A 14827-nucleotide genomic window follows, 5' to 3' on the forward strand; every position below is an offset into this window, starting at 1 on the left:
AGAATATCACCCAGGGCAGAAATAAAGATTCTACAGTGTTTTAATCGTTATGTATATTCGCTATGAAATGCGAAAAAAAAATGCAACGTAAAACCCAAACATGGAGGGCCACTGAAAATAAGCAAGCAAGCAGAAATCCCAGGCAATGACAGGGAAAGTGAGGCATTCTGAAAGATAAATTTATGGAACACTGTGGGAGTTTGTGATGATAATGAAAGTGGAAAATGGAATGCAGTGCTTTTATTGCTTGCAATTCCTCACTCTTCTTGAGATTTCACCTGGAATGATCATAGAACAGGGATCCCTAGGCCATCCTCTCTTGTGGAATGCACAGGGATACAAATAGGGCACATGCAGAGTCATTTTAATCTTAACACATGCAGAACCAAATATATCAGTTATTCTGAGATTACATGAGGAGGAGAAGAGCAGGAAATGTAGACTTACCAGCTTCAAAAAATAAAGGTACTGGCCATGATTCCCTTGAGTGATGTATTTTGCATGGTGGATGATTCCAAAAGGAAGCCTTTAGACAATTGTGCTTGGCAGCTGGCTCTGGAATCCTTCACAGAAGTAACGGTGGGATCACTCTGTGCAGTTCTGTATCTGTGCTGGATGGCTCAGAAATGATGCAGTATTTAAAGAAGCCACTTAGTCACAGATGGGTAGATTGAAAAACACAGACATGGAATGATAGGTCAGGACTCTGTAACGGAAAGGATCTGGAATGACTTTGTCTTATTTCTCACGTATTAAAGAGAAAAGAAAGTGATGCACCCATGTGCCCATCGCAGACAATCCCAATAAAAAGTCTTGACAGAGCAGACACTTTGTATCTTCACCTTCTGAATTTGATTTGACATCACACAAACCTCTTTGAGACAGAGCCTTTCACAGCATGCAGTTCAGAGCGCCAAGCAGACATCAAAAATGTCCAATGACATCCCTGTCAAGAAGCAGCATTTGATTTCAAAGTATCACTGAATTTTAAATACTAAATACAATCTCATAACATATTCTCATTTATCTCCATCAATGTTTATGTCTTACCAGCTATAAATCCACTTAGCTGAAAGAGATGTGAAATAATTTCTTCAACTTTGTTATTCACAGACAAATGGGAGGCTGTCAAAACACAGAAGGCAGTCTTCTGATAGTTAAGGCTTTTGACTTTGATCATGTAGATATGCTTTTTAGTAGCCATTCCTACAACTTACAGCAGAGCATTTGTATACTTACCCAGAATGTTCTTGAAGCCTTCTGAAGTCCCTTCCTTTTGTAGTGTTGATTTTGATGCTTGCAACTATTCACCATGCTGAGATAATGATATAAACTCTCTGCTGAAGGGTTCTGCTTGTGCCATTCAACTACGAAAAGACAGAGAAGTTACCATCTGCAGATTTAACATTGCAAGGGAAAAAGCTGTAAGTTCTATTCTGTACACTAAAAATGTCTAACTCTTAACTGCAGCCAATTGTCTACTAATAATTGTTAGGACTTTTCAGGGTAAGGACCACGTTAATATATTCTACATGGGATTGCAGTGCTCTTGAAGGGTGCACAGTCATACGTAGGATGAGATAGAATAAGCAACTCAGTTTCCAGTAATTACTTGAACACACTTTAAACTACTTCAGCTCTGAGAAACAGAGTTGTCAGAGAGGCAAAATGCTATAAAGAGCACAAAAATGTGTTTTCTTACATTTTTTCCCACTTGTTATTCTGTGCAATCATTTTAAACAATTTCAAAGCCTGCCTGAAAATTCTTGGTTTATGATATCAACATTTTCTGTATTGCTTCCCTCTTGGGATCTCCCTTGATGTTTTGTTATTATAATGTTAAATTTTCAGGACAGATATTGCTTCCCTTTCTACAGCAGCACACAGACTCCTGGGACTTAAATATAAACTTTCTGAAATTAACTTCTACAGTTCAAGCACCATCACCACTTGAGATGCATTTCTTAATCTTGTGACAATGCAAAGTTTTGGTAGAATAACTCTGTTCCTACAAGTAGTTCCCAGTCTGGGCATGGGTTCAAACACTGTTTTCACTCTTTTCCATAGTAAAGAACCATGACATGGGTTCCTGTAGAGTTCCTCAAACCAGATGGAGAAGGTTCACACAGCAAAAACTTCAGCTTTGCCTCTCAGGGAATTTTGTCAAGGAACTGCACTTTCCCTGCAGTACATATTTTTTCTCTTACATAATCTCCTATTCTCTTTTTGGGCATCTTCTCCATATAAAATGAACATTTTGGTCTGGAGCAAGCTTCAGGGTAGTGGCTGTACTTTGAATGTTGCTGAACCTTCAGCAAACCATGTGTAAATCAGGTCTTCTTCCTTCCCTGATCAGTCCCTTCAGCATAAAATAAGAGTGGTTGGCATGGGCTGCACATAGGTCTGTTGCTGAAGCTGTATCATAAGATCACTGTGTTTACACAAGGGATTCAAAATAATTTAAATATTTCACTGCAGGTGGAATGAGTTTAAAAAAATCCCCCAGTCTTGAAAGTCATAGTAAGCAGGGGTAGCACATACCTAATTCACACATCTTAAAAAAACACAGCTTCAAAATTCAAAATAACTGAGACAGTTACACTCGAGACAGAGGACGTTCTAAACAAGAGCAAAGAATGACGATGAAAGTGGAGGAGGCAGAGCAGCTGAATGACTGTTCCTGAAATGTTATACCCAATAAAGAAGTGACGCAGGAAAACCCATGCCATTCATCAGCCTCAATGACCAAATTACCTGCACTGGAGTTGTGATATAATGGAGCAGAAAACAGAGAAGGAGAAAACTTGTAAAAACCCTGTATTTCTTCTTTGATCTGGTTCTTGTTAGAGGGGTAAAAGAATTGCCTCTAGTAAGGCTGCAGCTGGTGTTATTTTTATTTTAGACTAAGTAAAAATACTCAGAGATCTTAAACTCTATTTAAAAGTACACAACATTCCTATGAATTTCAAAATGGAGGAACTTTGGCAATTTCATCTTTGCCAGCTTTTCAGAAAAATGGTGTCAGAAAGATCCGAACAACAGGAATGCCAGAAGGTCTTGGTTTTCAAATGCAAGGTTTCCTCCAATACTATTTTTGACAGAAGTTCACAGTCTCTGTAATAACAAATCTTAATTTCACCTTCAATATTATTTCAGTATTATGGAAATTTTTAAAGTGAAAACTTAGGACAACCCCAATTGATAAAATCATATCTTGTTTGGAAGAAAATATTTTGGTATTTCTCTTTGTACTGATTATTTTCTTATTAGCAGGTGGGTTTTTTTCCTAAAGAATTCCTTTGGCTCTGTAATTTTTTTATTTTTACTTGTAGGATTTTGTTCCGTTTGTCAAGCTGTTTCTGAAATCTAGAAGCAGCTGTCTTCTTTTTCTGAAAAAGGGGTCTTGTCATAGTAACGTGACTTGGTCTGGTTAAGTTCCCATTAACAGATGACCTGGTCAGCCAGGTCAGAAGTGAGAATAATATCCATTGGTTAAAGATTTTTTCCTCAGATGTTCTGATAGTAGCTCTGCAAGCAGGCAGACTGCTATAAAACAGTTTAATAGAAACACAGTTTTCTTGTGTTTATTTGTCTGATTTATGTTCTTTCAAGATCAATCCCTCCTGGAAAAAACATGGTCAGCAAAATAGAGTTTAGCACTGATTCCATAAAAGAGAGCAAATGCTGATGCTCACGAGTAAGTCCTGAGAGGGAGCAGAATGTGGCTGACTGTGGCACTACAGGGGCACAGTGACCAATTATGGGCTGTGTATGACCAATTAAGCACTGGAGCAGTCGCTGTAAATAACAGCACTCTGGTAAGCAGCAGTGGAATTACCAAGGCTGAAACCACTCTCCACACATTGGCAAGAACCACAGTCAGAGGCAGGAGAGCTCTGAGGTACCAAAGGGTGTCCTGGTGGCTTTTATCACCAGCTGCTAACGGGCCCTTGGTGAGCAGTCAGGCCACAGAAGATTTACAGACCTTGAATACAAAAGGCATCAAGGGAGATGGCTGGAACACCAGTGCTGCTTTGCTTTTGATATCCCTGATTTACTTTGTTGTCTAAAGGTTTTATTAAAAAAAAAAAAAGAAGTGAAGGACAGTTTTTTAATGCTTAAGAAAATCCTTAAGCAATTAAATATAGCACTTTCTTCAAAAGGCCTAGTCTTATTTTCTACCCTAGCAAGTCCACAGAGCTGCTATGTGTTTGGTCTTTCCTGGATATTTTTTTTTTTAAATTTACATAAAATTCCTTTAAACTCTCTCTATTCTTTGAAAATAATTTATGTAAATCTCAGACGATTTTGTCTGTATTAATATAAACCACTTGTTCAATGGCATAAATAACTGAAACCATGAGTAATCCAAAAGCTGAGAATTTAGGACAACTGAAATAATACCAGAAATTCCTGTGTTTTACAGATAATTCCTTTGAAATAACACCATTAAAATATGTCACACTAAGTAGCAGGAAGGACTAAGATGATGAGAAGCAGCACTGAGTTTTATGCCTTTGGTAGTAGCACTGGGGTGTCCAGAGGGAGGTTTGCTCTTCAGGAGAAGCTCTGGTAACAAAATCTTCAACTCAGGTTCTGTGGGGGAATACACACCATAAAAATATAAGTGGGCTAAGACCACAACCTGTTTTGTAACAAAGCCATTATGTGGTCTCCAAATCAAAATACTCTTTTTGGGGCTGTGATTTGTGTGGAGCCATGTGTGCACCTTGGTGTGGAAGAGAGAAAAGACAGCAAACAGCCAACATCCAACTCAAGTGTGCTTGCCTTTCATTACCCGTGTTTGAAGTATTCTTGTCAATGACTTCAAAATGAGGAATAGCATAACCAAACTTATTTATTGCATGAATTAACTTCAAAGAGCTTGCCTCAATATGACATTTAAGAAATATAAAGAATTTGAACAAGTCCAACAAAAAAACCCTTTAGAATTGCTTTTCTTAACGCATAGAGACAGTTTATAGAAGGGTTGCCATCTAAGGTCATATGATTTCAGGACATTAAAACATTTCAAAAGACAAGTCTGATTTTGATTGAACATACTAAAAGAATATTCTGCAGTTGGGTCATTTAAAGTGCCCCAACTGAATGTTGATCAACTTGCCACCTACAAAAAATCTGTTATTAGGGAAAACGCTTTGTATCTGCTAAGCATTAATGCATGAATGAATAAAAGTGGCTCTGACTAATGACAAGCAAAGACAAAAACAAATTTTTTTCAGAAGATGACTCATCATCTATTACTTTCAATGATGCATTCCATAAATGTCAATTTTTCAGACTTTATGCAATTAAGAACTCAGTTTACTCAATTTGTTTTCCTATTTTGGCAGCTGTAAAATCAGGCAGACACAGTCTGACAGTTTATGCCTTTTCCACTTGTCTGTTCAAGTGGAAGAAGTCCATCAGCCTTTCCCTGTCCTTTACCCTTAGGTACAAGTGAAAGATCTAATCCATATACTTTCAGCACAGCCCAAATCCACAGAAAGAAATCTCTTCCTAACACAAGGACTAATTAAAAACCTATCAGAATCATCTCAACTATAGGATACATTTCCACTAAAGGGGAAACCAATCTCTTGTGAACAGTTAACAAGATCTTTTTCATTATACACAATACAGATATTATTTACATGCTAATAAAGGATGGTCCTAAGGAGAATGAATAGCTGAAGTGTGATGGGATTTTGTTTACTCATCTCAACATGAAGATTGAGTTCCATCGTCTCATTTGGCCCATATTCAGCCTGAATTTAGTGCAACCACTCTCATTTTGCAATGGAACACTGTATTAATTATTATTTTCATCTTACTTATAGCAAAAATCCCCAGTCATAAAGCAGAATCCACTGTGCTTGGCACTAGACAAACATCAAAATAAAGCTCAGGTTTCCCCAGATTAAAATTCTAGTCCCCTACACAGCAAGACAACAGGACCTTAACAATTTTATCAGAATAAGTCTTCCATGCTGTTATCAACAGTTACTCTGGCATTTGTATAATGGTCTTTGTTGCTTTAGAAAGGGAAATAGAACAGAAATTGGTAAAGTGTACAGCAGGAGATCAAGTTATCCTTAATTGTTTTCCCAGGAAAAAGCTACATTCAAACTGGTCTTGTTCATCTGGCTTCCTCTAACTTTGGTTTTCCAGACTAGAAAGTAGGTTTTCAACTCAGCAGCTTTCTAAACCTGCTCCCAAGCTTTGCCTCCCAAACTGGATAGATGCATGAAAAACATATCTGAGGCAGAGACTTATTGTACCCACAAACATCCCTGTGCTGACCACATCAATGGACAAGGGCAGGACTGTGGACATCATCTCTCTGGACTTCTGTAAGGCCTTTGACACGGTCCCCCACAACATCCTTCCCTTTAACTTGCAGAGAGATGGATTTGATGGGTGAGCTGTTTGGTGGACAAGGTATTTCTTGGACAGTCACATCCAGAGGGCAGTGGCTTGACTGAGGTGGATATGAACTAATCATTAGCATAAAGTGTGTAGTTAAAGAATGTCAGTCTGATAAAATTCCGTTTAGAAGTTTAAAATTTGCTTATCTGTCTCCTGAACATTCCCATCACAGCAATCATTAATTGACACATATACACACATATTCAGTAACAATGAAGGTTCCCAGAACTTTGAGAAGCAATGTAATGAAACAAGACCATGATTTCTTCAGTTAATTTTTATAATGTGGAGTGTGGTACTGGCAAACATAAAGTACAGTTTCAAATATATGTGCAATTCAAACCAGATTCAACCAGAAACAAGCATCTCCCTCTAAAATGGAATGAAAAAATATTGAAATGAATGTGTAGGAGAATAATGTTGCATATTTATCTAAGCAAGAGGTTAAAATCCAGCTATCAAGTTTTTACTGATATTTCCAAAACAGCCAGAAGAATGTGACAAATTCACCACTAAATATTTTCTTCTGTTTATCACTACATAATTTTCTGGAATGAATACCATATAATGTGAACAGTACTAGCTATTTCATGCAGTCTTTATAGCAACAAAGAGAACAAATGAAAGAATTAACTTGCCTCCTAAAATTCAGTGCATATTAGGAAGATATTACCAGATATATTCTCACTTTTTCTAAGGTTAAATAAACAAGAATAAACAAAAAAAAATATTTTAAAAAAAGAAGATGTTTAGTTTCTTTAGTAATTTAGACATAAGAACCAAAAGACCTTTGAATAATCTTTAGATTCTGTAATTCTTTAAATTCTTGAATGCCTGTGCAGGAGTCAACACAGTATTAAGATGGCATTTTATCATACAGAGTTGTTGAAAAAATATTACTGTAATTGGTTAATTTCATTTTATTTTTCATTTCCTTTACACAAAATTGGAAAATAAATTAAAATTTAGTAACTTAGAATGCAGCTGTCTTTCATGTAGCCATTTTGGCACTAGTGTTAATTCCATTCCTCCTAAATTATGGCCTGCAGAAAACTAGTGAAAGAATCAAGAGAAAAATAGCAATCACTTTCAAAAAGAATTTGTCAAGCATTTCCAAATCTTCATTATCAAAGACTAAAAGTATGAATACTGATGGCCTCAGTGGTGGCAAAAAAATCACTGTGTTTTATTTTGTCTACCATGCAGCTTTTGTTTAATTTTGAAGAAGCTTACAGCTGTGACACCCAGAGGGTGGTCACCTTAACACCTTCTGGCAGCAAACTCCTAAAAAACCTTTTCCTGAACCTCTGCCACATCTTGCAGGTAGGCAAACAGCATCTGAGAACCAAATCAACAACAGGGCAAGCAAATAGAGTTTGATTATCCAAAGGGAATGTGCACACCTGCGTGAAAGGAGATTAAAATGACAAACTAAAGTAGCATCATTTTCACATTATGGACTGGAGCCTGACTGGCAAGAACACAGTAAAGAGGCAATGGGTAGATGTACTTCTGTAGAAACCTTTTTTATCTTTCATGGCAGTACGAGAGAAGACTGGATACTAAGCAGTAATTAATGATTTTGAATGAACTATTCTGTTGTTTAGCCAAAACAAATAGTAGATACTTTATTGCAGACCTTTTGGAACACATCACTTCGTACTTAAATCAAGGCTGTACCTAAAATTCCTTGCAAGCATTCTCAAGGCAAAGGAACAAGGCTGCAGCCTTTTTTTCCCCAGCCAGATTCCCAACACTTACTCTTCTCTACCCATTTAGTTTTATAAAAGCTTAGTGTCTCCACTGGTAGAAAATACATTTTCCCCATTCTAACAACAGTAATTGCAGCAATTTCTAAGATATACCTGTGATTTTCTGACATTCAAATCAAGTATCTCAGAAGTTTAGCACCCAGCAACAATACAGTTGTGTAAATTATGCAATTATCACTTAAGCCATGCAAGTTTAGTGTCATACTAATTCCAAAATTCATTGATGCTAAAGACAAAAAGGACTTCAAAGTTGATTTGTCTTCAAAGACGTATAAGATCTGATGAAACATCATGGAATGTGGTGCTCATATTCTTAAAAGGTATTATTTTTAGTGCTTCTTTTAGGATTATCACTACTCTGAGCTTCTGGTGAGATGCCTTAGCTCTCTAATCTGACTGAAAATTAACCTGGCAAGGAGATAAATACACATATAAAGTATTTTAATTAATTTTCAGCTGAATTAGTGAGACAGTCTAACATGCTGGCCATGAAAACACCAGGACCAGTGTGATGGAGGGGGTGTCTTAGAGCCTGTTGTGTTCAGGGTGTAGAAATTTGTCAGAAAATAAACCCCCTGTGCTGCAGCTGGTCCTAAAAGATCAGTGGGCTGTGACTTCTGATCACAGCTAATTCAGCACTGTAACTGCGCTCAGTAAGGACCTGCACGATCCAGATTCACAAATAATGTGGATTATTGAAGGAACAGAAAAGCATGCTCAGAATTGCTGGTGATAAATGAACTAACTACAGAGATGTTAGCATGTGTTGCCACAGAAAGTATAGCAACAGATATCTACTAACAATATAAATATAGAAATGAATATTCCCACCTCTGCTCCAATGCAGTTGGAGGTGCAAAGTTCACCTAAAGGTGTCCCCTCAGGAGAGGAGGAAGGACACAGTCTGTCAACCGATCCTGAGCAGAGGTGTCTTCTCCTGCTGTCCTTTTTGCCCCAAAGCCCCCCTTTCATACTATAAATTTTGACTCTTCCCAGTGGGCTGGAACAATCACATCTTACAGCTGGAGTTTTGGTGACTTTCGTCACACATGTGTGACGTGTCGTCTCTTTTTTTTCACTTGCATTCTTAGGGGTGTGAAACTTAATATGGAAATGGAGCTTAATGAGGGTCCTGGTTACTTTCTGTCAGAATTTATAGCTGACATAAAAGGTAGAACAAACACTTCAGTCCTCCTCCACATGCTGGGGTGGCAGTAAAGGCAGTCTGGCCTTCACCAGAGAGTCTTTATGCACATCCTTATCTCCTTATCAGACCAGGTTTACAACAAGGCTTGTTACACACAGTGAAGGGAGTGAGGCCACTGGCTGGTATAGAGGTGCAGGTGCTCTTCTGTGCCTTACATTCCAGACATCCTCAGCCCTCAGTCCTCAGCCCTTGCTCAAACCTGGTGCAAGATAAGGAAGGGGCTCAGCTCAAGTTTCCCTCAACGAGTCTCCTCAATTCTTCACCAACTTAAAGTCGACTGTAGAATTCTGACCATTTACAATACCAGGAAAGGCTGAGAGTCCTTATGCAGCCACTGTCCCCTGCAGCCAGCCAGCCATGCATCCATGCATCCATGCATCCATGCATGCATCCATGCATCCATCCATCCATCCACCCATCATCCTTGCACACTGATTGGGGGCAGTTTCTTCAGAGCTCCCTAACTCATGGCAATGGGAGAGATCAGCTTCCACTCAGGGCACTAGAAATGTGTCAGCTCACTCAAAAAGCTTTTGAAACAGCTCCAACAGCAGCCAGCCTGCTCAGGCTTTTGTGCATCCCAGTGGGATGCAGGGGATGCCCACACTGATGGAGGAGGGAGGCAGGATGAGCACTCTCACAGTTGGTAGGTAACTATTCTGCTCAGTGGTGCAGGAGTTACAGACCATGAGCTGAGAGTTATGAATTAAAGATCCTGACAGTTGGAGAGGGGATGAACTAAGAGGTGAATTCATGTGCAAAGGGGATGGAGCCTTTGTTTGTCGTGTTTTTCTTTCCCAGTGAGCTAATGAGAGAAGTTTAATTTACAGAGTGTCTTGTCCTGCAGACTTGAGAGGTCCAAACAGATCATGACAGATGTGCCTTACATCTTTTCTGTGGGAAGAGGAGACTTCATTTTGCTGTGTAACAGAGGATCTGCTGGGGAACAACCTCTATGTCCCATTCATGAAGCAGCCAAGTTAATGCAGCCTGAGCAGTGTCACTGTCGTTACTGTGAAGGCACTTCAGCACACTATACCAGGCTGAGCTCCTGACAGGCAAAGAACCACCTGGAAAAAAGCAAAGCCAGGGAATGTGACACCCAGATGGCACAGGTTTTGCATGTGAAGATTCAGCAAGGTTTGAAGGTGTACAGAAGCAGCCATGCAGCAAACCCAAGGGGTAGTTGGGCTGGCTGGCCTCAGAGAGCCTCAGTGACTGCAGGAAAACACTGTCATTCATTACTTTTCCTGAAAATCAGTGTACACTTGTTATTGCCAATACCTCTGCAAAAACCACTCACAAAGGCTTCTTCAAGAAATCTCTTCTCCACTGCAGAAGAGAAGCACTGGAGCACAAGTTTCAGAATGCTTTGGCCTCAGAATCCAGGCCTGCGCTTGCACAGCCGTTGCTGTTCTGGGCAATAGCCAGAGAGATCTGCGGGGATGAGCCATGCTTCTCACAGAGATATGATGGAATTCTGTTTATTCTACTGTCAGTCCCATAGTTATACCCTAATTCCCCAAGCACGCACAAGCAAGCTCCATGCTATTGGATCACAGCTGCTGTTCACACAGCCTTTAATAGCAAGTGATTGGTTACAAACAAATATGAACGTGACTGACTAACACAAGTCTTCCTCTTCCTGAGGTCAGCACCTCCTTCTTAACAACCTGTCAACTTGCCACATCAGCATTGTTCTTCTTTTTCCTTAGTCAAGGACAGTTCATGAACATAGCTTGGGTTGTGCACGTACATGTCCCTGTTCACCCAGCCACTCCTCTACAATTCCCTCTTTTTCTCTTTGCACAAGCCAAGCCCGATTAACAACGTTCTCTAAAGCCTTTCGTATGCACCCAAAACCACAACAAAATATCCCGAGCACGATGGATGCACACTGCCTAAAACTTCTTGTCTCAGGCACTTGATAACATTCTCGGCATAAACTACCTTGCTCATCTATGTTCCAAGTTCCCCTAGTAAGCTGTTCCCCACAGCCCCCACAGCACAAGCACAAGCACAAGCACAAGCTATTATACCAGTGTAAACAATTTCTGCAGCGATTAGCATGCACTCTCGGGGACTGTTCCCAGACTCCGAGTGATTGTCCAAATGTGAGGTTGTCAGCCACCAAGCGAAGGTTCACTTCCCAAAGGTTGGGAACATCTGCCGTACGTGCCACGTCCTGGCTCAGTCGGTCACGCACTCGCTGGAGCCTTTTGTGTCAACAGCAGGACTGGGAGCAGGCTTGGTCCATCTGCTAGGAACCCGTATCGGTCTGGTATCTGTAGAAACACAACTATAACCTCGACTGTTAAATAACAATGGAGCTGCCTCCCCCCAGTGTCCCATCCGTGGGTCTTTATAACAAATTTGTACCCCTGGGTAGCTTATAGCTTAACATGGCTGTTATGTGTGACTACGGGGGGCTGTTCAGCATCTCCTGCCAAACTCAAAAAATTTAGAGTGAACAGTACCTGCTGCAGCCTAACTACAGGATCTGTTTGCTCAGTACCCTTCTGTTTAGCTAAATATTCCTTGATTGTCTGATGGGCCCGTTCTACAATAGCCTGTCCTGTAGACACATGGGGGATGCTGGTATTATGCTTAACACCCCATAGTTGTAAAAACTTCTGCACTTGACCCCCCACATAAGCTGGCCCATTATCAGTCTTTAGGGAGTCTGGTATACCCATAACAGCAGAACACACGGTCAGGTGGCGAATCACATGGATTGCCTTCTCTCCTGACTGCGCGGTAGCCCATCTCATTTTGGAAAAAGTGTCTACACTGACATGCACGTATTTTAGACGCCCAAATTCAGGCACATGTGTGACGTCCATCTGCCACAGTTCGCATGCCTGCAGCCCTCTTGGGTTTACTTCGAGGTCTAAACTTGAGCCATGCTGGCTACACTGTGGGCAGGCCCTCACAATCCCGTGTGCATCAGTGTTGGTAATGTGGAACTGTCTTTGCAAGGCCTTGGCGGATTGGTGGAACATAGCATGACTGTCATGGGCTGCTGCAAAAGAGTCTTGAGGTGCCTTCAATAACGGGCTAACCAAGGCATCAGCTCGGCCATTGCTTTCGCCTAAGCCTTGGTTGGAGAGGTGGCCTCTGATGTGCAGTATGCTGCACGGCCCAGTCCGATCATGGATCGCTTGCCGCACTTGTAAGTGTCCACATACTCCAGTCCCTGTCAGCATGTCTGGGTTGAGGCCATATAAGGGGTCATTTTGTTGTCGTGGGCGGTTGGCCTCCATTTGCACTAATCTTTTCCATTCCCTCTCCCAATGAAGGAACTGGGATGGTGTCAACAGAAGTTTGGCCAGGTTAGTGCTGTCCGTAAGGAGAGTTGGTATCTGCTGTAAAAATCCACTCTAAGGCCATGCAGGCAGCATCAGATTTTATTCCATGATCTGTTACAGACTTCTTGGCCTGCTATAGAACTTTCCAGTCATGTTGCTCATATTGTGGCCCATTTTGATCGAACACTACAGGGCATGTGATATTCCCTGCAGCATGCCAGTCCCCTTCTAAGATAACATCTTTTATAATTCCGGACCACCTCTGCCCCAGCCGAGAGGTACGGGGAGCGCCTGTGGCGCAGGGCGGCAGTGCTGTGCTATCCAAGTCGGGAGGTGGAGGGGAGGGCTCGACTTGAACCCATTCTTGTAGTTGCAGGGCCGTCTGGGCCACGGCCTTCGGGAGTCCCGTAAGACCTGCTTCAGGTTCTTGTTTCCGATTAAGCTTTTCCTCCATAAAGGACAGAGCGCGATCAAGACGATGTTCCATCCAGCGCACGGCCTCTTCAATCTGATGGGCCCATTTCCCCAAGGCCTGCTGATCCCCTCCAGGCCCCGGGGCCGGGGGCGGTTCATTGACCACCTCCGGCACCGGGACACCATCGTGGGGCAGCGGACCGCTCCGTGGTTCAGGGCGAGGTCCGGCCGGCAGCGGCGCGGGAGGGGCCGGGCAAGCAGGGTCGAGGCGCGGCTGACAAGAAGGGCCGCCCGTCGCTCCGCCCATTGACTGCTCAGCCCTGACTTCCGCCGCTGCCTCCAGTTTGCTCTGAGGCGCCGTGGCGGTAACTTCCTCTTTCGGCTTTGTTTGCAAGAGCTCTTTCTCCTGCTCCTGTAGGAACTCAGTGACAGTCTCAAAGTGTATCTCTGCTTTCTGCCCTTTTATTGCGCTCGGGCTTTTAAACAGTCCACTCAGCCCCCCGCGCTGCGCAGTTCGGGCAGGAGCGACAACCCCAGCGGTGTTGCAATTGCCTCTACCGCAGCCGCGGCTGCTTTCGATTCGGCTTGCATATTTCTCAAGGTATTTATAACAGTTCTCCAGGTGGGCCCTAAGTTTGTCATTTCTTTCCCTTTTCCCTGGATAGTACAGTCCCACAGGTGATCCCCTACTTCCCTCCACTCGGCTGCACTGAAGAGGAGGGGGGGGACTCGCAAGTGTCCATGCTCCCGCGCCCATAAAACGAGCTTATTTAGATCCTTTTCCTTGACCTCCTCCCCTCGCTTAGCGAGGATACCGAGGAGCAATTGTTGCGCTGCCGCAAACTCTAAATCCATGCTAGCAGGGTATCACGGAGGGAAGGTAGCGACCCTTCTTACCGGCCTGACCGACGTCCTTTGACCCGCGGTCCACACTCTCCGCCCGCAGGATCTCTGTCGCTCGTCGCCGTCACCCTCCTTTCGGTGATCAGCGAGCCTATCTTCCTCGGAGGAACAGTCCCTGTTCCGGCGCCAGAAATAGCCAGAGATCTGCCGGGATGAGCCAGGCTTCTCACAGAGATATGCTGGAACTCCGTTTGTTGTCTTGCTGGTCACATAGTTACACCATAGTTCTACGAGCAAGCCCCATGCTGTTGGAGCACAGCTGCTGTTCTCGCGGCCCTGAAGAGCAAGCGATTGGTTACAAACAAATATGCACGTGACTGACTAACAAAAGTATTCCTCTTTCTGCGGTCAGCATCCCCTCCCCAACATCCTTGCCACATCAGCATTGTCCTTTTCCTTTTTCCTTAGTCAAGGACAGTTCACAAACACAGCTTGGGTTGTGCACGTATACATGTCCCTGTTCACCCAGCCATTCCTCTACACTGGGCCATACTTTGGTACTTCATCACCACTTTAATAAGGCAAAACACTGTTTTTCTTTGGAGGGGGTGCTGGTTTTGCTGCAAAAATACATAGGATTTTAGGAATGTCTTCACTTTGTAACAGAGAGGAAAACCTTTGCTCCATCTGTTCCTATAGTAGCTGGCTCATAACTCTTATAACTCCGTAGATATTTATCCATGTCATTCTTGGGATCACCAACACAGTGGGACATTCATGAGTTACAGATATTCCTTCACATGAGTACAATACAAAACATGCAGTGAAAATCTGTACGATTCAGGTGGATCTAG

The 14827-nt window shown here is 42.3% G+C and overlaps 1 long non-coding RNA gene across 1 annotated transcript; it reads right to left on the reverse strand.

Annotated features, from left to right (window-relative positions):
- Nucleotides 1-4840: 4840 nt before the first annotated feature.
- LOC116441467 lies at nt 4841-14550 on the reverse strand. Its single transcript, XR_004239083.1, has 2 exons — nt 14028-14550; nt 4841-11707 (listed from the first exon to the last, which is right to left on the reverse strand). It is a non-coding gene; the product is annotated as an uncharacterized LOC116441467 (long non-coding RNA).
- Between the last annotated feature and the right edge of the window lie 277 nt (nt 14551-14827).

This window comes from Corvus moneduloides, chromosome 3, assembly GCF_009650955.1.
Source record: "Corvus moneduloides isolate bCorMon1 chromosome 3, bCorMon1.pri, whole genome shotgun sequence".
Taxonomy (NCBI): Eukaryota; Metazoa; Chordata; class Aves; order Passeriformes; family Corvidae; genus Corvus; species Corvus moneduloides.